The sequence below is a fragment of the Triturus cristatus genome, chromosome 7 (genome assembly GCF_964204655.1).
Source record: "Triturus cristatus chromosome 7, aTriCri1.1, whole genome shotgun sequence".
NCBI classification, from domain to species: Eukaryota; Metazoa; Chordata; class Amphibia; order Caudata; family Salamandridae; genus Triturus; species Triturus cristatus.
In genome coordinates this window covers 962024778-962047214 of record NC_140590.1, presented here as the reverse complement: position 1 = coordinate 962047214, position 22437 = coordinate 962024778, and the positions used below count along the sequence as shown (strand labels likewise).

The 22437-nt window shown below is 43.9% G+C and overlaps 1 protein-coding gene across 4 annotated transcripts in view; it reads left to right on the top strand.

The window, feature by feature from the left end:
- The window catches only part of MACROH2A1 (macroH2A.1 histone), a 217957-nt gene that overhangs the window by 140595 nt on the left and 54925 nt on the right, over window positions 1-22437 (top strand). The gene's annotated exons all lie outside the window — the stretch shown is intronic.

Here is a 22437-nt window from a genome sequence, read left to right as displayed (position 1 = left end):
CAATCACATTCCAGTTTTTCCGAATCATTGGGCAATCCCACCACAAGTGTAACTGTGGGCCTCTTGGCCACAGTTCCTAGGACATGTGTTGATTCGAGTTTACCCATTTTTACTAATGTGCATGTGTAATATGTTCTGTGTAGAATCTTTAGTTGGACCAATATAAATTGGGACCGTATGGTCACCTCACGGGGGATGCAAGCGCCTCCTGCCACTCTGCATCACTCAAGTCTACCAGGTTTCCACCTATTTGGCACACACTTTCTCCAGGGTGTCAGGGTAATTGTTTAGTATTTTCCGATAGGTTAAAGATATTGCTTTTTCCTTCATAGAGTCGTCTAACAACCTATCCACCAGAGGGGAGGAAACCGGGAGATCTGTTCCCCTTAGGATGGCAACTTGTAGGGCATGCCTTATGTGGAGATAGCGGAATGTTTTGGACAACACCAACTCATTGTCTCTCTGGAGTTCTACAAAGGGCCTTACCTTCCCATCCACCCACAGATCGTCGTCTCCCGAGAGACCAATAGCGTTCCATTTGTCAACACCTGGATGGTTTGCTAGAAGTCTCAACCGTGCTGTGTCCATAATGGAGTAGCCGGAGTGATTTTTTTCTCGCCACCCTAAAGTCACTGACGCTGTGTGCATAGTTTAAATGTGCTTGATGTTGGGGTGTTTTTACCCCCATAAATGGCCCTAAGATAGCCCCTCGGTCTCATATTATGTCTGCCTATCCTATAGGCCGGTTGTGCGATATGGACCCACTGGTTAATCACTGTTAGTTGTGCTGCCCAGTAGTAATATTGCAGCGCCAGAAGGGCAATCCCTCCATCGTACCACCTCTTATTCAGTTTATTTAGCCTAATCTGTGGATTCCCACCATCCCAAAGAAGCGTCCGTACCACCGCTTCTACCGCTCAAAAATACGTAGGCGAGACTAAGTAGGGCGTATTTTGTAAGATGTAAAAGAAGCCGAGAAGCACCATCATTTTGTAGAGGAAAGCTTTTCCTAACAGTGACAAAGGCAAAGTTGTTCAATGTTGTACATCTTCCTGGAGATGACATAGGGGGGTGGTCTAAATTATGCTCATAAAAGACCACAGCGTCTTTAGTAATGTAAATTCCCAGATATTGGAATCCCTGTGTCACAACTTTTGCTGTACATGTTCTGGGGAGTTTTGGTCTTGGGCCATAAAGAACATATATCAGCGATTTATCCCAGTTTATGGTGTATCCAGTGTAGTTTTGATGTAGGGTAAAGATATGAAGTACCCTATGCAGGGAGGAGTAGCGGTTTGCCAAATATATAAGTATGTCATCTGCATAAATCGAGATCCTATCCTCCCAGTCCCCAGTCCATCTGAGTCCCCTAATCATCATGTCACCTTGTATCCTCACGGCGAGTGGCTCCAAGTCTAAAGCGAGGCTCAACGGGGAGAGGGGACATCCCTGTCTAGTCACCCTGTGTAATTTAAAAACTGCTGATCATCTATTTACTGTCGCTTGTGCTAAGGGTTCTGTATATAAAAGTCGGATCCATGCTAAAAACTTCCTCCCAAACCCTAGTCTCTCAAGGACATCGAACAGGAAGGGCCATTCAATCATGTCAAACGCCATCCTAGCATCTAGTGACACCACAACAGCCTCTTCCTGAATATTGTCAGCCCTTCCCATCACTCCATGAAGATGCCCCGGGTTGAGTGTGGTATTCCTGCCAGGTATAAATCCTAATTTGGTCGGGGTGAATCAACTTATATAACATTGGAGCCAATCGGGTTGCCAACACTTTTGCTAAAATCTTAACCACTGCGTTTAGCAGTTTTATTGGTCTATAAGACGCACAGCTCTCCGGTGGCTTACCGGTTTTGTGTATCACTACTATAATTGCGAGTCTTTGATTTTCTGGTAGTTTCCCCAATTCTAAGACTTTCCTGGTACATCTTCACTGGGTATGGGGCAGCTTTGTACGCTGTCACGTTTTATAGGTCATTTGGCAGGCCATTTGGTCCCATTGCCTTCCCAGCTTTCAGTGATCGGATAGCTTTCACCACCTGGAACCAACACTGTAGACCTCTCTTTATTGACAGTGAGTATGTAAAGTAAAAAAAAGCAAGAGATAAACTTTCAGTAACTCAAGAAGGCCTCATTTTGTGAGGTACACGAATTGTTATTCCCAAAAGTCGACGACAACATGTGATCGATGTCGCCCATGAGGGACAACGAGAAATAGTTGCCACCAAGAGAGCTCTCTGAGTCTGGTTTTCTTACTTCAATGAAAGGGTCGAAAAAGAATTAAAGACTTGTCATATATGCAACTGCCTTTCGTCTGTACGTTATTCAACACTCTGAATATCTCATAATTGTCACATTATGTTTGGGAGAGAGTTGCAATTGACTTTGTTGGCCCTGTTAAGAATGGACATAATCTTCTTCTAGTAGTTGTTGATGAATATTTCGTCCAATGCACATAGAAAGGTTTTTAAAAAATTAGATGGCATCATCACGACATGGAGTGTACCTACAATCATCTGACAATGGTCCATCTTTTAATAGTCGAGAATTTAAAGACTTTCTAAATCACCTCAATATAGAGCATCAAAAAACATTCCTCTTTGGCCACAGGCCAATGGTCTGGTAAAAGGGTTCATGAGTACTCTAAAGAAAGTTGTTCAGCATGCTTCATAGGAGAAGCTTGACCTCAAAATTGTTTTGAACATTATTCGTCAAGCTTACTGTTCGACCCCTTCCCTGAGCAACAGGGGAAAGCCCTGTAACTCTCATGTTAGGAAGAGCCATGACAACCAAGCTACCCCGATCGACCAACCACAGATCCAAGAATGAGGAAGACATTTATACTAAGGACTTTGGTCGCAAGTAGAAGATGAAACGATATGCTGACAGACGACGTTATGTAAAATATGTCACCTTTACAAGAGGAGATCGATTGCTTGTCAGACCACATACAAAAAGAACATCTGATGAGCCTTTTGAAGCTGAACCCTTTACCGTCACTAACACCAAACAACACATGCTGACTGCCCAACGTCCTGGAAAGTCCCTTACTAGAGATTCCTCTAATTTTCAACATGTGGCTCATCGCTCACCAAACGTCAATGCAGAGACTGTGTTCAGCCAGACTGTTGACGACTCTGTGTATGCTGATGATTTCACCAAACATGTGAAAATCACTGACACTTCGACTCCCAGATTTCGGTTTCCAGTGACTCGATCAGGATGTGTGATTCAGGTGTCATGATGATTAATTAAAGAATTGTCTTTGCCTGTATATCTATGCATTCATTTATGTATTTATTTGTATATCTATTTTGAAAAAGTTGCAACTTTTTATTTAAGAGAGCAGGAGATGTAGTGTCTTGTAAATAAAAGAACGCTGGAACTCTTTTGGTTCCCACTGTACACCGTAGGCCTGTGACGTAAGTGTTGGAGAGATGAGTTGAAGGCACGCTTAGAATGTTAAATTCTGACTTGCAGGCAGTGGAATAAAGACGTCTAAAACTGTGTGTGGCGTGATTATTGGAGAGTTCCTGGGCTGGCTGGATGCTACATCGCCAAAGTGGTATGCTTCAATACTGGGTGCCCCTCCCTGCAAACCCTGTGATTGGTGAATGCAGTGGACTCCACCCTGAGCTCTTTAAGAGGGTGTTTTATATTGGATACCTTTCAAATGGTTAGATAAACTGGCACCCTAAAAATGCCTCTAGGATAGATGTTTAGTTTTATTGGTGCTTCACAGTTGCATCAATAAAACCAGGATACACAAGCGTCTTGTATAATGCAGATTCTTGTGTAATGGATAGCCTCAACATGTTTGTTTTCCCATATCGGTCCCGAGTATTCATCAGGACGTGCTTGCCATCTAAAAGGTTACTTCTGACTCCCTATAGTTCCCTAACAAACCTTGAAGAATCATAATCTGGACAAAATGAGAGAAGATTGGTGTTCGCCAGCTGAAGAATAATTCTGTGAGGCTCCATAGTTAAAAGCCATGTTTTAAACACAGACCAATGTGTGAGTGTCTTTCACTTGCAGGCTCATTTTATCATCATTTTGTGGGCTTAAAACATCCACATTTGTATTATTATAGGCACTGGATGAGTAATATAGGCCCCTCATGAATTTTTCAGTTTATTTTGACCTAATTTAATCAGGTGCATTTGCGAACTACCGACCTGCAAATTAAGGTACCCAATGAACCTCCACCACTCCTGGAATCGTTTGTGAATTAAGACAAAATTCAGAACGCCTTCAAACAGAAGAGTAAGCCTACTGGTGCCAATTTCTTGCTCTTGCTAGAGTGTGTAAAATCAATTTTAAAATATTTGTGAGTGTCTGTGCCCGAACGACTTATGAAGGATTTGCTACTTTAAGATGTTCCAATACATACAGATCTCAACTAATTACAGTCTAGCACCTAGTCTTGCGATGTGGGGCGCTACTTTGTAATCCATCATTAGCTATGGAAAAATGTAGGCTTGAGAGTAAAGATGCAGCAAGGAACATTTCAGGAGTGCATACAATTGTTTCCTGAGTTACTTTGAAAATGTTAAAGAATGCATTGAATTCTAGTTTTAGAGATGTGGTCATGGTAGGAATGCAGACTGGAGTGGTGTGGGTCTCTTGTTAATACTGAATGCGTTAAGATCCTCCTTACATTACATGGCACGGTATGCTGGAAACAGATGTTTAATAAGGCTTGCAGCCATCGTTGCAGGGCTGCCCCACCAGAGGTATTTGCCACTCTGATACTTGTCAGGTCTGCTATGGGTAATTGCCAGGTTCACCAGAGCACACACAAGGTTTGAGAGACCATGGAATTGTACATCAGAGCTGTGTTTACCTTCTGCAGTAAAAAGGTGACGAGGTGAGGTAGTGAGGTTACCACAGCCGTGACATGTGCTACATTAAGTTCCTTTTTGGAGTACAGACATGTCAGCTCATTTTATTAGATTTTCTCGGATTTATGATGCAGTCTCCATCTGCCAAGCTTACCCGTTGCACATAAATTACAACAAATTGGAACTGCCTTGCGCTAAAGTTGTTCAATATGTTCAGGAGGTGACCCGAACAAGAACTCTTGTTGATGTCACTCGGTGTACTTGCCTCATTCTAGATTCCCAGCAGAAGCTAGAGATTAATTAGTCTGTTTTTCGTACATTGTTGGTTATCTTGAAGCCTCCATTGCAGGTTCAGGGCACCTAGGGAGGTATAACACATATATTTTGCCATTTGGGAAAAACAAAATCAAGTGCTATGTCCACCTAACCGCTCCTGCTATATTTGAAATGTCATGTTGCGAGCTGTATTCAAGTAGAATAACCATAGAGGCTGACTGTGTGTTTTTTAAAACATTATTGTGAAGTGTCCTTAAAGATGACAGCTACTTTACTGTCTACTTCTTTCATAAACATTTTAGTAAACATGGCTGCTGTCAAAAAGCTGCCTTTGGTTGGTGCCATGGTCCCTCTTAGTTTGCACTTATTAGGCCACTTGCCTGACTAAATTGTATTACTGACGAGTGAATGTGTTTTAAGGGTTGTTTTGTCCAATATGCTGAACGTAGTGCTTAGAGTAATTATGTATGTTAATAGAATCCATCAATTAGCGCACAAAATTTGTTTTTAAACCTGCCACAGAGCCTTCACTCCTCTGTTTGTTTTCCTCATGAGTGTTTATATGTCTATAGGCTGAGATTGGTCAGTGGGGTGAGTCCTTGCTGCTGAGGTCTGTTTTCAGCCTGCAGATCACACGTTTGCATTCCACCAAGGCCTAAAGAATATGTTACCACAATAAGCATGGTAAAGTTAGTACTGGAAAGGGAGAAAATATTAATATCATATTCATTTTAATGCTGAGAGTGGGGCGGTCATTCTAGTTGTTCGAAAGGTCCAATGCTGCTGATGCTAGCTCAGAGGTGACAGCTATGGGATTCATGGAGGTGTTGACGTTGCTGGCACATTCATGTAATAATATATACAGTTGTAGATGGGTAGCTCGTCAGTAGCATGGTTGTTTTCCACCTAGAGGATCCAGGTGACATCGAATAGAGATTGAAGCTTGAAGGTGGATGAGTACTGGCTATTGACAGCTACCCTTCTTTAATTTTATCCTGTGTATACTGGAGCTGTTTAGCTCCTCTCCAAATGCGTATACCGCGTAACAACGCTCATCGGAAAGTATTAATAAGCAAATTCATTAGGCAAAAGTACACAATTCATGTAAATGTTTTCTAAACCGAGCGCTCGGCAGACTTTCCCCGAACCATTGCTTCCCAACGGCCATGTGGTTGCAGCCTTGAGTAGTGCTTAATTTATAAAACATTAAATGCTAGGGCCCTCATCAGGATGCCACTGCAGCCTACACCGCCCATTGCCCCTGCCAGTGCTTCAAATGACAGCACCAAACCAGCTGCGAACCATCACACCCTAGAAGTGTGACAGTCAGACTTTTCCAGGCCCCCAAAAGCTGTAAGATTAGCACCGGCTGCAGGACGACGGTAATATTAGTAGCTCTCAATGCGTTTCATTGAACATAAGTAGCTCTCAGTACAGAAAAGGTTGGAGACCCTTAGTCATTTTTAACGTATATCGAATCTGTAAACAACTGTTGTTCTGCTTTCCCTGAATCTGACAAACAGCCCACCATGTGGCAGACTGCCATAAGTGCCGGTGCTGCCAATTAAGTGCTGGTGCTGAGCATCGTAAACCACCGGCTCAAATTCAGCACTAGCCTTGAGGAATGCTCTAGGCATTGAAATTGTGATAATTCTCCGACATCATGTTAACACATTCTTGCTTTCTACTCAAGTGGTCTCTAAAGTTGCTTGTGGCCTGGCATTTGACTCCATGCTTTCGCCCCGGAGGTCTTGGTCCCAGTCCCGGTCGAGAGGAAGGCCCAGGCACCGCTCCGGCAGTTCCAAGTCCTCATCCACCCACTTGAAGTTGTCTGGTTAGTCAGGTAAGAGGCATGAAAGACATAAGAAGTGGAAGCGCGCTTCATCTTCTCCCCGTCTGTCGACCTATGTCACGGAATCTTGACACTCTAGGCCTCATTCTGCAGAACATGTGCCTGGGTCGGCGCCGCGTTTCCCTGCCTGTCCAGGAGCCGGAGTGACCTCCGCTCAGCTTAAAGATTCTATGATGCCTTGTGTCTCATATTTGGGTGACCTGGACCTCCCAATGCACCTTCGGGCCCCGCCAACTCAAGAGGGTTTCCATTGGGTTACACGCCAGAGGCTTCGGCTTCAATGCCCCTAAATGGATCCAGTGGTGGATCTAGACCGGTGCCAGTCATGCCCCTGTGACCTTCCCCGGTGCCGGCCCCCACACCGAGCCTCCCGGAGCCGGATCGGCACCTGTCCATGCCGACCGCATCCTTTGGTCTTAGGTCGGTTCCTCAGCCGGATTTTGAAGGGCTAGGAATGGAGGAAGATTGAGAGGGGTCGCTGGACCCTTTACAAGACCAGCCTGAGCAGACTGGTATGAGGAATTTGGTGAGCCCAGTGGACTGGATACCTCCCCAGATTCAGCCCCTCCCCCCTCACCGTGGCTATGGACGAGGGAGCTTCATATGCTATGGTGGTGAGCAAGGCAGCCGAGGTCCTGGGCCTTCAGGTCCCTTCAGTGCAAGTCAAGGCGAATATCTTGACGAAGGTCCTGCAGCTGGGTATCTCTTCCTTGGAACCCCTCCTGCCTTTTAACGAGGCCTTGACTAATGTCTTTCTGGGTACATGCTCCAAGCCCAGCGCAGGGGTTCCTGTGACCCTACCCCGAGAGCTTCGTGGTCCATTCCTCTACCTCACAAGGCGCATTCCCTTCTGCACCCCCGGACAGTTAATCCAAGAGACTAGATAGTTGAGGCAAGAGGATTTTTTTTCGCTAGCCTCGCATTGTGGTCAGAAAACACTGCATGCCCATTGGGCCATTACGTCCATTCCTTGTTGGAAATGGTTGCACCATTGCTGCCACAGGTCCTGGAAGAGACCCAGGCCATTCTCTCTCAAGTGGTATCCAACAGGAGAGATGTGGCAAGGTTCACCATTCGTTGTGGGCTTGAGACTACCCACTCACTGGGCAGAGCAATGTCATCAACAATGGTTGTTCAACTCCATGCCTGGCTGAGAACTTCTGGCTTTTCTGGGAATGGTCAGGCTTCCCTTATGGACATGCCCTTTGATGGTACCTATCTCTTCAGAGACCAGGCAGACATGGCCCTGTAGTGCTTTAAGGACTCGCAGGCTATGGCCAAGCCTTTCAGTAACCACCCGTCCCCTTTCTGCTTTTTACCCCTTTTGTGGCCACGGAAGGGACTTTCAGTCACACCAGCCATATCCCAGCCATAAGACCACGCAAGTTCAGCAACCTCTGCATGGACATGGGCGCGGCTCATTTCAACCTTATGGGTCAGGGGGCCAGGCGTCTAGTCTGCCCACTCCTCCACCTGCAGCCTCTAAACCTTCCTAGTCTGGCCCTTCAAGGCATGGGCGTCGGGTTGGTGGCAGGATTAGCCATCATCTCCACCACTGGCAAAACATCACATCGGACGAGTGGGTTCTTCAGATGGTCTGAAAGGGCTACTCCCTCCCCTTCGAGACCTCCCCTCCCTCCATGCCTCCAACTTACGACAGACTGATGGAAGGCCACCTGAACTTGCTTCAGGAGGAAGTCGGGACTCTCTTGGCCAAGGGAGCCATAGAGTGTGTTACGGCACAAGAAGTAGGCTTTGGTTGCTATTACTGCTACTTTCTGGTCCCTAAAAAGGACAAGTGCCTTCATCCTATTCTAGATCTGCAAACCCTCCCCTACTTCCTCAAAAAGGAAAAGTTCAAAATGCTCACTCTGGCTCAGGTCTTGTCTGTCCTAGACCTCAGATACTGGATGGTAGTGTTGGACTTGCAACACATTCCGTCACATTCCCATCCTGCCTGCCCATCGGCGATACCTGCGGTTTATGGTAGGCCATGAGCACTCTCAGTTCACAGACGTTACACCAGACTTCCTCTCAGACGCCCCCTTTCATGGGAGCTGTTTTGGACACGATGCAGTTTCGGGCCTACCCTCCTGAGGGTGAGTCCAGGCTATTCAGGCTATGATACTGATGTTTAAGCCTCTTTCCTGGATTTCGGTGAGACTGACTCTGAGGCTGCTGGGCCTCATGGCCTACATTCTGCTGTTGACACATCCCAGATGGCATAGGCGGGCTCTGCAGTTGGACCTGAAGTTCCAGTGGGCGCAGTATCAGGAGAATCTCTCCGACATGGTCCAGATCTCGGAGGAACTGCACAGGACCGGCAGTGGTGGCTGACCAACCACAATTGGGTCCGAGGCAGACCCCTCTTCCTTCCCTGGCCAGATCGCATAGTAGTGACAGATGTGTCACTCCTGGTATGGGAAGTCCATCTGGGAGAGGTGGAGATCAGAGGTGGAGACCAGGCGGAATACGGAGTCCACATCAACTTGCTGAAGCTCCGAGCGATTCGCTTGGCATTGAAAGCTTTTCAAAACAATGGATTTAGGCCCAGATCTATGTACTGGGGTGAATGTATGACATTGTTCTGCATTCTGTCCATCAACGGTTCTTTTTGCATTTGTCACCCCGAGTGGGACGGGTATGCTCAGACGTGAGTCCCGTGCTGTCCATGCCACTGGAATCAGGCTATCCTGGCTGAAGAGGGGTGAAACCCCGAAACCAGTCCTAGGATGCTTGTTTCCAGTTCAGGGAGGACCTGGCCTGGCAATTCGGACTGGACTGTTCCCATGGGGCACAGGGTCAAGACTCATTTGCATGTGGCTGGGTCCAAACTGGAATGGCATGGTGAGCAAAAAACCGATGGATTTAGGCCTAGATCTCTGTACTGGGGTGAATGTATGACATTGTTCTGCATTCTGTCCATCAATGGTTCTTTTTGCAATTGAAAGCTTTTCTCCCTTCCATCAAGGGAAAGCTGGTTCAGGTGTTCAGTGACAACACCACTGCCATGTGGTATTGCAACAAACAGGGCGGGGTGGACAAACGCAGCCGTTGATGCTTAGCGGACCACGAATGGCGTCTGGAGGTGGCTCAAAGTCTCTTTCAGAAATGGGGAGAGCCTTGGTTAGATCTCTTTGACTCTGCTGAGAATGCCCGATCTCAACAGTTTTGCGTGCTGGAGTTTCCAAGGAGGCACTCCCTCAGCAACACTTCATCTTGAGTGGAGCTCAGATGTCCTGTACACCTTTCCACCAATACCACACCTGTCCAGAGTGCTCAAGAAGATCAGGAGCAACCGTGCCCAAGTCTTTCTTGTGTCTCTGAACTGGGCACCGAGAGTCTGTATCCTGAGCATCTCCAACTGAGCATCGATCCTCGGATCAGTCTGCCCCTTCGGGAGGATCTTTGTCGCAGCAGCAGGAGATGGTCCTCCACCCGAACCTATCAACTCTACACTTTCTTTCTTGGAGATTGACTGGTGGCATGTGACAGCATTCAACCTTATTCCCGAAGTCTGTAAAGTAATTTGGGCTGCCAGGCATCCCTCTACTAAGACCGTGTAGTCCTGACAGTGCCAGAAATATTTAAAATATTGTACAGGAAGGTCTATCGATCCTCTTTCTGCTTCCCTCTGTCAGGTCCTTCTCTTTATTTTGACTATTGCCGCCGCAGGGCTTTGCTCTGGGCACTCTTAAGGGGTACCTTTCGGCCTTGTCTGCCTTCTTGATGCTGCCAGACCAATCCTCTTAAATTATATCCCCTATTGTAAACAGATTTCGTAAGGGGCTTGTACATATATCTCAGTGGGACTTTAATTTGGTTCTCACCTTCCTGATGTGTGCTCCATTCAAATCCATGCAAAACTGCCCCCTCCGACTGCTTTCTATCAAAACAGCCTTTTTAGTGGCAATAATTTCTGGCAGAATAGTGAGCGAATTGCAGGCTCTGTCATCCAAGCCTCCTTACCTGGCCATCTTCTCTGATAACTTGGTGCTTCGCACTAGGGCTCTTTCTTACCGAAAGTGTTGACATCAATCCACGTGGGGCAATCAGTAATTTTGCCCACTTTCTGTGCTCCTCCACACCCCTCAAAGAGGAGGAGCGACTTCACCGTCTTGACCCAAAAAGAGCATTGTAGTTCTACCTTGAGCGCACCAAAGACTTTCAGGTGGACGGCCAACTCGTCGTTGTGTATGTTAGTTCAAAGAAAGTCTGTGCAGTGCAGAAGAGGACTATTTCACGATGGGTTGTCCTCTGCATCAAAATTTGCTACACTCTGGCCAATAAACAGCCTCCTGAACGCTTAAGAGCTCATTCCACCAGAGCGAAGGCTGCGACCACAGCTTTGCAACGTGGTGTTCCAGTCCTTCACATTTGTCAGGCAGCAACGTTGGCATCGCTGCACACATTCACTAAGCACTACTGTTTGGATAGTCAAGTCCACAGGGATGGCCTTACCGGACGCTCTGTCCTGCAGGACTTCCTGGTCTAATCTGGGCCACAATCCCTCCTCAGAAGCCGTGTTTTGAGGTTGCATTGTGGTCGAAAATAGAGGATTAAGAAAACCCTCTAGGAGTTAGTGGTGTCCACCTGAATGAACATTCTCTTTCGTTTGATAAGGGTGAATCTGAGAATATAGAAGCATGGACGGTTGTATGAATGGTAATGATGAACCTCCAAGAGTTGCCAGAAGAGGTAGAGAAATGCATCCTCCTACCAGAGTCAAAGATTACATCATGGATTGAATATTCATGTTTAGCCATATTTTAGTATGTATCTTGAATATTATTTGTTTTATTTTGCTAAAATTTAAAGGGAAAACGTGTAGTGGTGTTGATTACTTTCAGCAGTAGGGTACAACTCTCATTACCTAGTGTGAGGTAGGAGAGTTCTGTGGGGACTGCGGATGAAAGATTCAAATGGCGGCAGTTGCTAGTGGAGGCAGTTGTGAACAATCCTACAGCTGCAGAGCCAAGAAATAATGTGTAAGCTTACCCTCGATTGTGTCCTTCGCTTCACTGCAACAATCTCAGTCTGCTCCAGTTATTCCAATGATTTACTCTGTATTAGTACATTGAAATGTTGAGAGCTTTATTGAAGACAATGGCGTAGCAGTGGCCTATATAAGCTGATAGCTTACTTCTCTAAACATTATAATTTCCTAATACACAGCCTCAGCCTCTCTTTTACCTGCCTCTCTAAATTATATGTATTGGGCAGGAGAAAGCGAAAGGCAGAGCATGTGCAGCAGGGCACACAGGAGCCTTTCTCCTCCCTACTCCTCCTTAGCTCAGTGTCACTGGAACCTCGGAAGGAGGGAGGGTGAAAGCTGCTCAGCTCCTTGGTCTCAATGGCTTGAATGAACGGGGAAAAGCAGTTTTGCGGATCCAGGGAGAACCAAGGGTTGACTTCCGCCACCTTTCACAGCTATTGTTGTGGATGTTCAACTGCTGGTGGATCATATGTAACTGTTAATCTGAAATATAGGTTGTGCTAAATTAATCTAGTTACAGATTCACCAATTGTGATGAAGGGACAAAGACTAGTTTAATGAAAAATATAACTCTGATAAATCTTAGTGTCAATATATCCAAAGCATTAATGATTCGTTTTTCTAATAAACCCACCACAAAAATAATGTTTTATGCAGGGCAATGATTGACATATATAATTGCACTTATTGAAATATTGACAGTATTTAGATGTTAGTGGTATTGAGCTTTATCCAGCAAGGAATGGCAAATTTCTTTTGGCAAAGTATGTCATCTCTTGTTTCGTTAGTCATACTTTTATTGTGTGCAGGGGCTAGATTTTTAGGTAGCACCACCAAACCAATACTCAAGAACCTCAGATGATCTCTAGTCAATTCAAGTTGCAACAAAAACAGCTATGTTACTCACTGATAAAAGCAGCAGACTCCTTGACTTGGGTGAATTTGTTATACCATGAGTAGGCTCCAAAGCTATTTATTATTTTTCAACAATGTGATAGCATATAAATCTAAAAAGCAAGGCACCAGCAAAATGTCATCAGTGAAATTTACTAAATTGCAACATATGTTTCTGAATTCAGTTCCCTTTATTTTGGTACTCCTATTTTTATTGCTAGTGGTTCAAGTACTAGTACAAAAAGGAGAAGGGGCAGTGCACATCTTTGTCTAGGTCTCCTTTGTCTAGGTCACCTGTGCCTTTTAACTGGGTCAGTCATATCTTTCACCAATAATACGTGTGACGGAAGTTGAACACAAGTTCATTTTGTATTCCCAGTTGACACTGTGAAAAGCCTCCTGGGCATTTGTGTGTTTAATCAGCTTTATTTACAAAATAAACATATTCAACAGAAAATAATAGCAAAATATAAAATTCAGCTAACCATAATTGCGGTACTAAAGCAGTTTATATTTTGCGAAATGTATCAGGAAAGAAGGGCAAAAAAAAGAGGGGGGAGAGAGAAAAATTAATCAGTAATTGAAGACTGATAACAGAATTAAAGAATAATGAGTATGTTCTAAAAAGAAATAGATGGAAAGAAAACATTTTTTTGAAAATAGAATAGAGTTAAGAAATTGCAGTGAAAGTATAGGTTCACTGTAGTTTAAAATTTTCGGAAAGCATAGAATTAGTATTATGTATAGCTACTTTGTCTAATACATTTGTCAAGGACAACCAATATAATTATCTATTTAATTGTGGCAACAAGAGGAGGCAAAAGCTACATCTAATCTATGATAATGACAGACATTATACCACCATGCTTTAAATGCAATATAAGTGTAACATTTCCTATTAATAGTAACTTGTTGAAAAGCTAAAGCTAACATAATGTCAAACAAACTATTCTTTTATGAACAGTTGCTACATTAAACTCATATAAACTTCCTAGAAAAAGCAAGATTGGAGACATAACACAGTAATATGAAAAATATTTGAAAGTTGGGACCAGACTTTCTCCCAAATTAATGCAGTTACGGGACATAGGTGCATTAGATGTTTATTTGGATTACCACAACACCAACAAGTGTTAGTATTAATGTTGGAGAAATTGGCAATAGAAGATGGAGTATGATATAATCTGTAATACAAAAATAATAATGATTGAGTAGTGGTGGCAGTTTAGGAAATCTTAAAAACTCTAGACAAAATGTTATCCCAAAAGGTTATTGGCCAAGCACATCACAAATTGGCTTCCCATTGGAGCTTTATCTTGGTTTTAGCTCAAGATAGATCGTGTGAAGAAAGAAAATTGTAAATGAGAGAAGCTTTAGAGGTATTAGCCAGTATTCTGATTAGAGGTGGATCCGGCGGAGAGTAAGAAGCATTTGAATGTAAAGAATGAAGAATTTCCAAAATGATATTTATAAGGATAGTAAATGTATGCCAGTACGATCACGGACACTGAAAATTTGCTTGGCATTGAGGAAAGGAGCGGACATTGGAACCATCAAATAAGTGGTGAACCCATATTATACCCTTTTGCCTCAAAGATTTCCAATGTAGTGTTTTTATGGTAATAAGCTGATTACACTGTAAGGGAGATTGTAGAAAAAAATCACGAGATATGGAATGAAATTGACAACGTTTCAACATATTAAAAGTATGCTAGAATCAAAGTAAAGAGGTAGTAGTGTTCTTAGGATAAAAAGAGGGAATTTCTCCTGGAGAGAAAACCACAAATGAGTAAATGAGGAGGACAACATCTCAAACAAAAGGCATTATGACTGTTCCGAAAATTGGTAAAATTTGCCCCACCCTTCATTTTGGCTTTTTCAAAATGGGACAGGGAAATCCTAGATTTCTTTCCTTATGCTAAAGAAAAGAAGATAGGAGAGAATCTACGCTTTTAAAAATTGTACAAGGAATGTGTACTGGAAACATGGACAAGATATACAACAACATGGGTTAAAACCTCATTTTAATGGAATGAAGATGACCCCACCAAGAAAGGAACAAAGGATTCCAGGAAGATAGTTGTTGGATTTGGCCCTTTTGCAGGGTCATCCCTGAACTTCTCCCCTTCCTCCTAGCCTTTTTTCTGACATAGTGTTGGTCGTGTTAGGACTCTGGGCACTTTAGCACTGCTGTCCAGTGTAAAGTGTTTGTGCTCTCTGTGGTAAACATGGTTAGATTGGTCTACACCTGTTTGGCCTATTTAATTTACCTGTCAGTCCCTTGTAAAGTGGTATCTCAGATACCCAGGGCCGGTAAATGAAATGCTACTGGTGGGCTTGCAGCGCTGATTGTGCCACCCACCAAAGTAGCCTTTCAAACCTGTCTCAGGCCTCTGCCATTGCAGGGCCTGTGCGCGCAGTGTTACTGCTGCTGTGCTGTGGCACCTTAAGTGTGTGCCACGTCTGTGACCCCCCTTTTTCTGCATGTCAGTTACCCCTAAGGTAGGCCCTAGCTAGCCCTATGGGCAGAGTGCATTGTAGGTAGAAGGTAGGACATGTGTCTTAACTGGGTGGCATGTCCTGGTAGTGACAAACAGCCATTTTGGTTTCTCACTGCTATGCGGCTGCCCTCCCATAGGAATGCATTGGGCATTCCCTGATAAGTGTTTCAGTGATAATTCCTGATATGAGAGGAGCAGCGTGGTCAAGTTTGGTATGGTTGGAATAGTAATAATAAATGCTGTGCAATGGTGTGCACAGATATATTATCACTATTTTAGAAATGTCACTTTTAGAAGTTGGCATTTCGCTGTGCTTTGTGTCTGCCTGCCTGATGTGGATTGCATGTCTGGGTTTGGAGTGACAGGGGCTAGTGAGGTGTGTGTGGCTCCAGGGAGGGCAGGGTGAGTCAGCGCTAGGCTGAACGGGAGATCTGCATTTGGAGTAGTGGGAGGAGTAGTCCCCTGACCCTGAATAGGTCTGTGCCTGCCTAGGTGAATGCTGGCTCCGCCCCCCTGTGGTGTGTCTGATGACAGAGCCCCAACCTGACAAAGGAGGGAGGGAGCCCTGTAAACCAAGTGCTCCACACCCCCCAGAACCAGTTGAGGCTGGATTTCCCTAAGCCCTGTGCCAGGGCCGACAAAGAAAATGTTGTATAAATACTGGGGCTCTAACCCCATGAAAAGGTGGTGCTTTTTGTGCTTCCTTGTGACTTGCTGCTGCTGGGCCCCAGGAGGAACATGTTTGGGGCTTAGCGCCTTGTGAGTGCGATATATTGGATCCCAGGAGGAGTCCTTGGGACCTGCAGCGCTGCACTGCCTCCAGAGGGAATCCCGGCATAGGGATAGGGATTCCACTGTGCTGCTGCAAGAAGAGCAGGAGCTTACCCCGCGTTTATGTTCCTCTTTAGCGGAAGCCTACCCCGCATTGGTGTGCGCTTGGAAGCGGGAGCCCACCCCGCTGAGGTGTGCCCCTCTGAGCGGGAGCCCACCCCGCATTGGTGTTTATTTTGCGGCGGAAAGTCAGGCACCTTTGCCTCACTGGGGGTGTGACAGGAAGCACCGGAAGGAGGGCGGGAGCCTACCCTCCCTCCGTCAGAGAGGAAGCTGCTGAGGCCGCCAATTGTAGTGCGGCCGCGGAGGAAGTCAGGCAAGAGAAGCCTGATCGTGGGCGGAGCTCTACTCCCATGATCGGAGAGAGCCCCGCATGCTGGCAGACCGGAGAAGTCCAGAGGAAGAGCCAGGTAAGTGGGGGCTAATCGGAGCAGCGTTGGCGCTTCAGGAGGCACCGTGGTGCCCCAGCTGATCCCTGCAGGCTGCCGAGAGGGATCAGAGTAGTCCAGAAGAAGAGCCCCGGTGAGTGAGGCTTCAATTTGCGCAGTGTTGGTGCCGATCAAGGGCACCAGGAGGAGTCCCAGGCAGTGGTGCCGAAGCAAATTTCCTCAGCTGCCGAGCTACCGAATCTTTAGTAGAATTGGGGAACCAAGTACCTAAGCATTTAATTTTATAAGTATTGCTATAAAAGCCAGTAGAATCAAAAGAATGTTTATGCCAAAATTTGGTCATGGGCAAAATCTCTGTTTTGTCTAAATTTATTCTTTAGCCCGATACTAAAGAGAGTTGAGCTATTTCTTAAAGCAAAGCAGAAATCCTCTAGTGAGGATTACAAATGAAAAGAATGTTGTCCGCATATGCCGAGAGTTTTAAATATTCATCTCCATACTGAAAACCAGTTATTATATTATTATTACAAATATTGGAGCAAGAAGGCTCAAGGGCTAAAACAAATAAGAGTGGAGATAAGAGTCAACCCTGCTGAACGCTTCTTTTTAAAAGAAAATATTTGGAAGTTCGTCGATCAACCAATACAGAGGCTGTGGGTTCTTTGCAAAAAAGAGATATGTGAGAGAATATTAGGACCAAATTCAAGCTAAGTAAGAGCTTTAAGCAAAAGGGTCCCGTCTACACTGTCAAATGCTTTCTCTGATTCAATAGCAACAGCAGCCAATGGATAAGAAAGAGAATAAGCTTTATTTAATACATTGACAAATAGTCTAGAATTTTCTGAGACCAGTCTACCTTCAACAAAGCCAGATTGCCCTTTACCTATCGATTTAGGTAGTACTGGTTCCAAACGCAAAGCTTATATTTTGGCAAAAATTGTATTGTTTCCACTTACAAGGGAAATTGGCCGAATATTTTTGCACTGCATAGGGTCCCCCCCGACCATCTCGGAGGATGAGACATCTCTGAGGATGAGACATATGGTAGCCTCCTGAAAAGTACCACCAGCAGAACGTATAAAAAAGCTTAAATCGCCGTAAACGTTTAGGAAGAAAATCTATTGGTTGTGTTCAATGGGTGCAACATTAGTAGTGTTGTGAGAAGGAGGAGTGGTATCTTTTAAACATGCCTCAATAAGAGAAGGGTCAGCAGGGTGTTCCGGCGTATATAGGTTTGGATAAAACAACAATAAAATGACAGCAGTTTTCCACTAGAAGACTGAATAGAATCGATTTAGGGATGTTGTTCTCAGGTTTTTAAATTATTAGCTAGGAATGTTTCTACTATGTTTTGCCCTCTATAATATAAGCGCCACTACAAAGTAGTATGTAGGAAGCTTTGTCTGTAGTTTATTTCTTAAACTGAACTTTAGCACAAATAAGTTCATGTAGATTAGAAGCAGAAGTATTTAATTGGTGCTGTAGACTTTTAATATTAGATAATAAAACCAATAATAAAACCTCAAGCTGCAGCTTTAAAAGTATCCCATAATGATTGGCGAGATGCAGCTGATTCTTCATGAAACCCAAAAAAGTCCTCATCAAAAGATGTAGCGAATACTGGGTCAAGTAAAAGATAATTATTAAACCTTCACCAACCAGATTTAGACTGTGCTGGGAGGAGGTCCCTATCTGCAATCATTGGGGCATGGTTAAAAATAACTATAGGTTTAATAGTAGAATTAATTAGGTTTTGTGAGAGTGGTTTGCTTATAAAGATGTGGTGTAGTCAAGAGAAAGTACCACGAAGAGGATAATAAAAAGAAAACTCTTTTATAGAAGCATTGCACAATTTCCATGCCTCCACTAGGTGCTTATGGTAAATAGTAGATTTTAATTGTTTGTGTTCTATGGGGAACAAAGGGAACTTGGGACTGACAGCCTATAAACAGATCTACAATTTGGTTACTGTCACTGCCTAGAATGAAAAAAATCAATGTAATTTTGAAGACATTTCTTGGAAATGTTGGGGCAAAATACATAATCCGGTTCGGCCGGCCCATACACATTGCAAACAGTTCAAGAAATATCAATAATAAGGAGCTTAATAAATATCCATCTGCCTTCTGTATTAGTCACTTGAGAAACAACATTGCATGTAATTTTCTTGTGACATGAAATAATTACTTAATTTTTTCTTATTGAGAGCAGTTGAAACAAAAACAGAACCTACCCAAAGAAACTTGAGTTTTAAGGCTTCTCAATTTGTAAGATGAGTCTCATAAAGGAGGACTACGTCTGGAAAACACCTCTCAATGTTTTAAACAATCAATACATATAAAACTATTCGGTCTAGAATAACAACAGAAGAGAGATAAAATATAGAGATGGAAGAGGTATAGAAGGAGAATGGGTAAACAACGAGAGATGGAACTTAACCCCTTTACCGCGGTGGAAATTCCGCCGCGGTGCGGCGGTTTTGAAGAGTGGGCGGGCTGCGTTGGCCAATGGACGTGCGCAGCACTAGCCAGGTAGTGCTCGCGACGGCCGTTGGCCGACAGAAGCAGCAAACGGGTTAAGATAGACCAAAGAAGACAAAGAAAAGAAGAAAATAGAATAATAAAGGAGAGTACATGTCAGAAATGGACAACTGAGAGGATGCTCCTTGTTGAAGAACAAGAGGAATAATGGGGTGGTGACGCACAGATGAAGGCAGCACAGCCAAATAAGGGCAAGGCACCACATCAGAATGTTACATAGGGAGATGGGAAACAAGAGCTAAAGAAATCTTGATCACCTGCAAAAGAATGTAAAGAAGAAACAGTGAACAAAGAAAAGACGAACAACCAGAAAATGGCAACCTGTGGAAAAATGTATATAAATTAGGAATGCATTAAAGTATTTCTTGAAGTCTCAACGAGAAGGACCTGCTGAATTCATTGAGTCAGTTGAATAGGAAGGTGTAAGGTTTCTGAGCTTTGCTAGATCCTCTTATGAATTGGTCTTATTCTGGTATGTAACTTTGAAGATGCCCGGATGAAATAAGCCATAGCGAGCGCCCATAGCCTGCAGCACCTGGTGAAGATTAAGAAAGTATTTCCTCCTGTTAGCTGTAGCTGAGAATACATCCTGTGAGATAAATATAATATCTTTGCACCAGACCACAGAAGTTGTTTCTTGGATTTGGCGGCAGATAGAACTTTCAAAAGATTTGTAAACTCTTGAAACAAAATAATCACGCCACGAGTTTTAAAAGGAACTGGCGAGGAGGATAAGCGAAGACCCAATCTGTGTGTACGCTGGATGTTTAAAGTCGTGGAAGAAGGCAACTCAAGAAGCTTTGGTAGAAATTAGGTAAAGAAGACCACAGGACCTTCTCCTTCAGTACCTTTAGGAAGACCTTATAAACGTAAGTTATTGAGTCTGCTTCATTAGGTCTTCCACTTGTTTTTTCAACATGAGGATGTCCTTTTCCAAAACTCAGATTTCAGTAGTTTCATCTTGGAGATCACTGACAAGTTGCTCCACCGATGATATTCTAAACTCTATAGAAAACCATTTATTGTCAAGTGTTTGAATCTGTGTATTTGTATCCTCAATCAATGGTTTTAGGGCTCTAATCTCTTCTAGCATGGTTTCTAAAGAAATAGAAGTAGAGGTCTTGTCTAGAGAAGGGGGGTCATGTTTGAGTCTTTAATTTGCAGCAGAAGCGGAGTATGTCTTCAAAGGAGTTGTGGTTGTAGGAATGTCGTGAGCATTAGCAGAATGTGCCATGTCGAGATGGGGACCTGTCCCATCCATGAAAGGTTCTCCAGAGAACAAGCTTGAGTCCAATATTCTAATAGAGTGACTCTTGCTGGAATATGGGAGTTTCTTAATTCTGCCCATAAAAAGAATTAACAGTGCTTGAGGAGTTGCTATGCAGACAGAAGGTTTAATGGTGTTTGGGTACGCAATACCACTGAGACAGGATACAATATATAAATAACCTTGCTACTCAAGCAATTATTTAATTGAAATATGAAGCAGATACGTTGCAAATTGTAGACTTTGTACACTACTGCCAAAGAAGCTTGTGAGTAATACCGTCAATGTGCTCATTCTCAGAATAGCAGCCGTGACCGACCGAGAAGCGACATCCACTTGTTTGTAGAGAGAAAGACTAGATTTTGGGTAAAGCAAAGGATCACCTGAAGTCATCTTATTATGGGACCAACGCGTGAGACTGGTCACTGTACAAAAAATTTCCTTTCCGCTCATGTAATTCTTTCAGAGAAAGTCTATTTTGAGAGGCATTAGAAGTTAGTTAGAATGCCAGACACAGAAAAACAAGGGTAGCACAAGTGGTCAAAAAGTGCAACTAAGAAAAAGCGCTTGGAAAAAGAAAAAAAAATCACTAAGGGAGAATCAATGTAATTTGTCGGCACATACACTTGTAGTTAATTCCATTGACGTGGTAAGTCACAAATTGACGGCCACAACATACTGAATGGCACCATCTGCTCATTTTGCGATAAAAGAGGCTAGCTTCCTTGCAGGCGAGGTGTCACCAGAAGCCTGATGACTTCTTACTTCTGAGCCTGGATAAGATGGACTAATGTCCTTGCTGCCCTGGTAATTTTTTCATGGATACATCACTGTGGTAAAAGGCTTAAGCTACAAATTCCAGTAAAAAAGTAGAAGAGTTAAATAGTGAACGCAACCAATATTTGGTAGGTTAAACTCACTGAAGAGGTTTCATATTGTTGAACACACTTCTGCCAGAGATGCTGAAAATGTTCCTCCTGATGCGGGGAAATCCATAGTGGTGGCACCACTTTCTGTGCAGCGCCATCCGCACATTTGAAGAAAAAAAAACAATATAATGCATTGGACTAAGTGCCGACTGGCCCCTGGCTGTTGATGAAGTAGATAACATCAGGCTTTCTAATTAAATGCAGCGCAGATTGCAAAAAGGCAAACGGCGGTCCCGATGAGTAGCGGAGCCTCGCATTTTTCCGGCCATATCTTGTACAGCGTCTTAGCCGTATATTGTACCAGAAGAATATCTACCGCTGCCAAGTTAGATGATGTCCATAAACTGTGTTATGTAATATGGCACACTGGTCCAGTCTACCTTGGATTAATTCCCAATGGGTGCACCTGACACTAGATTGGGGTAAACCATATTACAGATAAAGGGTATTCGCTACACTGCAGGTGCAAATACGTGCCAGCACCGGTAAGAGGTCAGCTTTGAACTGGACTGAACTTTAAGAATGGAGCTGGAATTCCTCTGCCTTTGGCGGGATGCCTGGGGGAGCTGGAACCCATGCTACTCTTTCACAGTTTTCTCTCCGGGGACAAACTAAGTTTGTGCTACTTCTTATGTGGTTCACATTTTGTTTACCTCCTGTGAGCTTACTTCCCCTGTCCACTTATTGATGATATGGAGTGGGCTCAGGAGTAAAGACGTTCTCTAATTTGCATAGGGGTTACGCAAGGGGTTTGAAGCTGAATGTGCTCCTGTGTGAACCCCATTACGGAAGGGGCAGTACTAGGTTCCTGAACCCCTCTGTCATATGGAGTGCCCCTGGGGTTCAAAGGCCCTGTGAGCCCTCCTACATTGAGACCTCTGGTCTTTGTGTACCTATTTAGGAATTTATTGCTAGAGTGTTTCTACCCACACCTATTTGAAAGCATAAACATAGTTTCTGATAATTAAGTGTATTTAGTAAAGCACCTTGTCAGCAGGCTCTTTTAATATGGCATCATTTGGGGTAGCATGGTTTGTGAGATCTATTTAAAATGCATTGTAATGTGTATTTCCTTTTTACTGCTTTAATGGAGTGAGGTTCTCTGT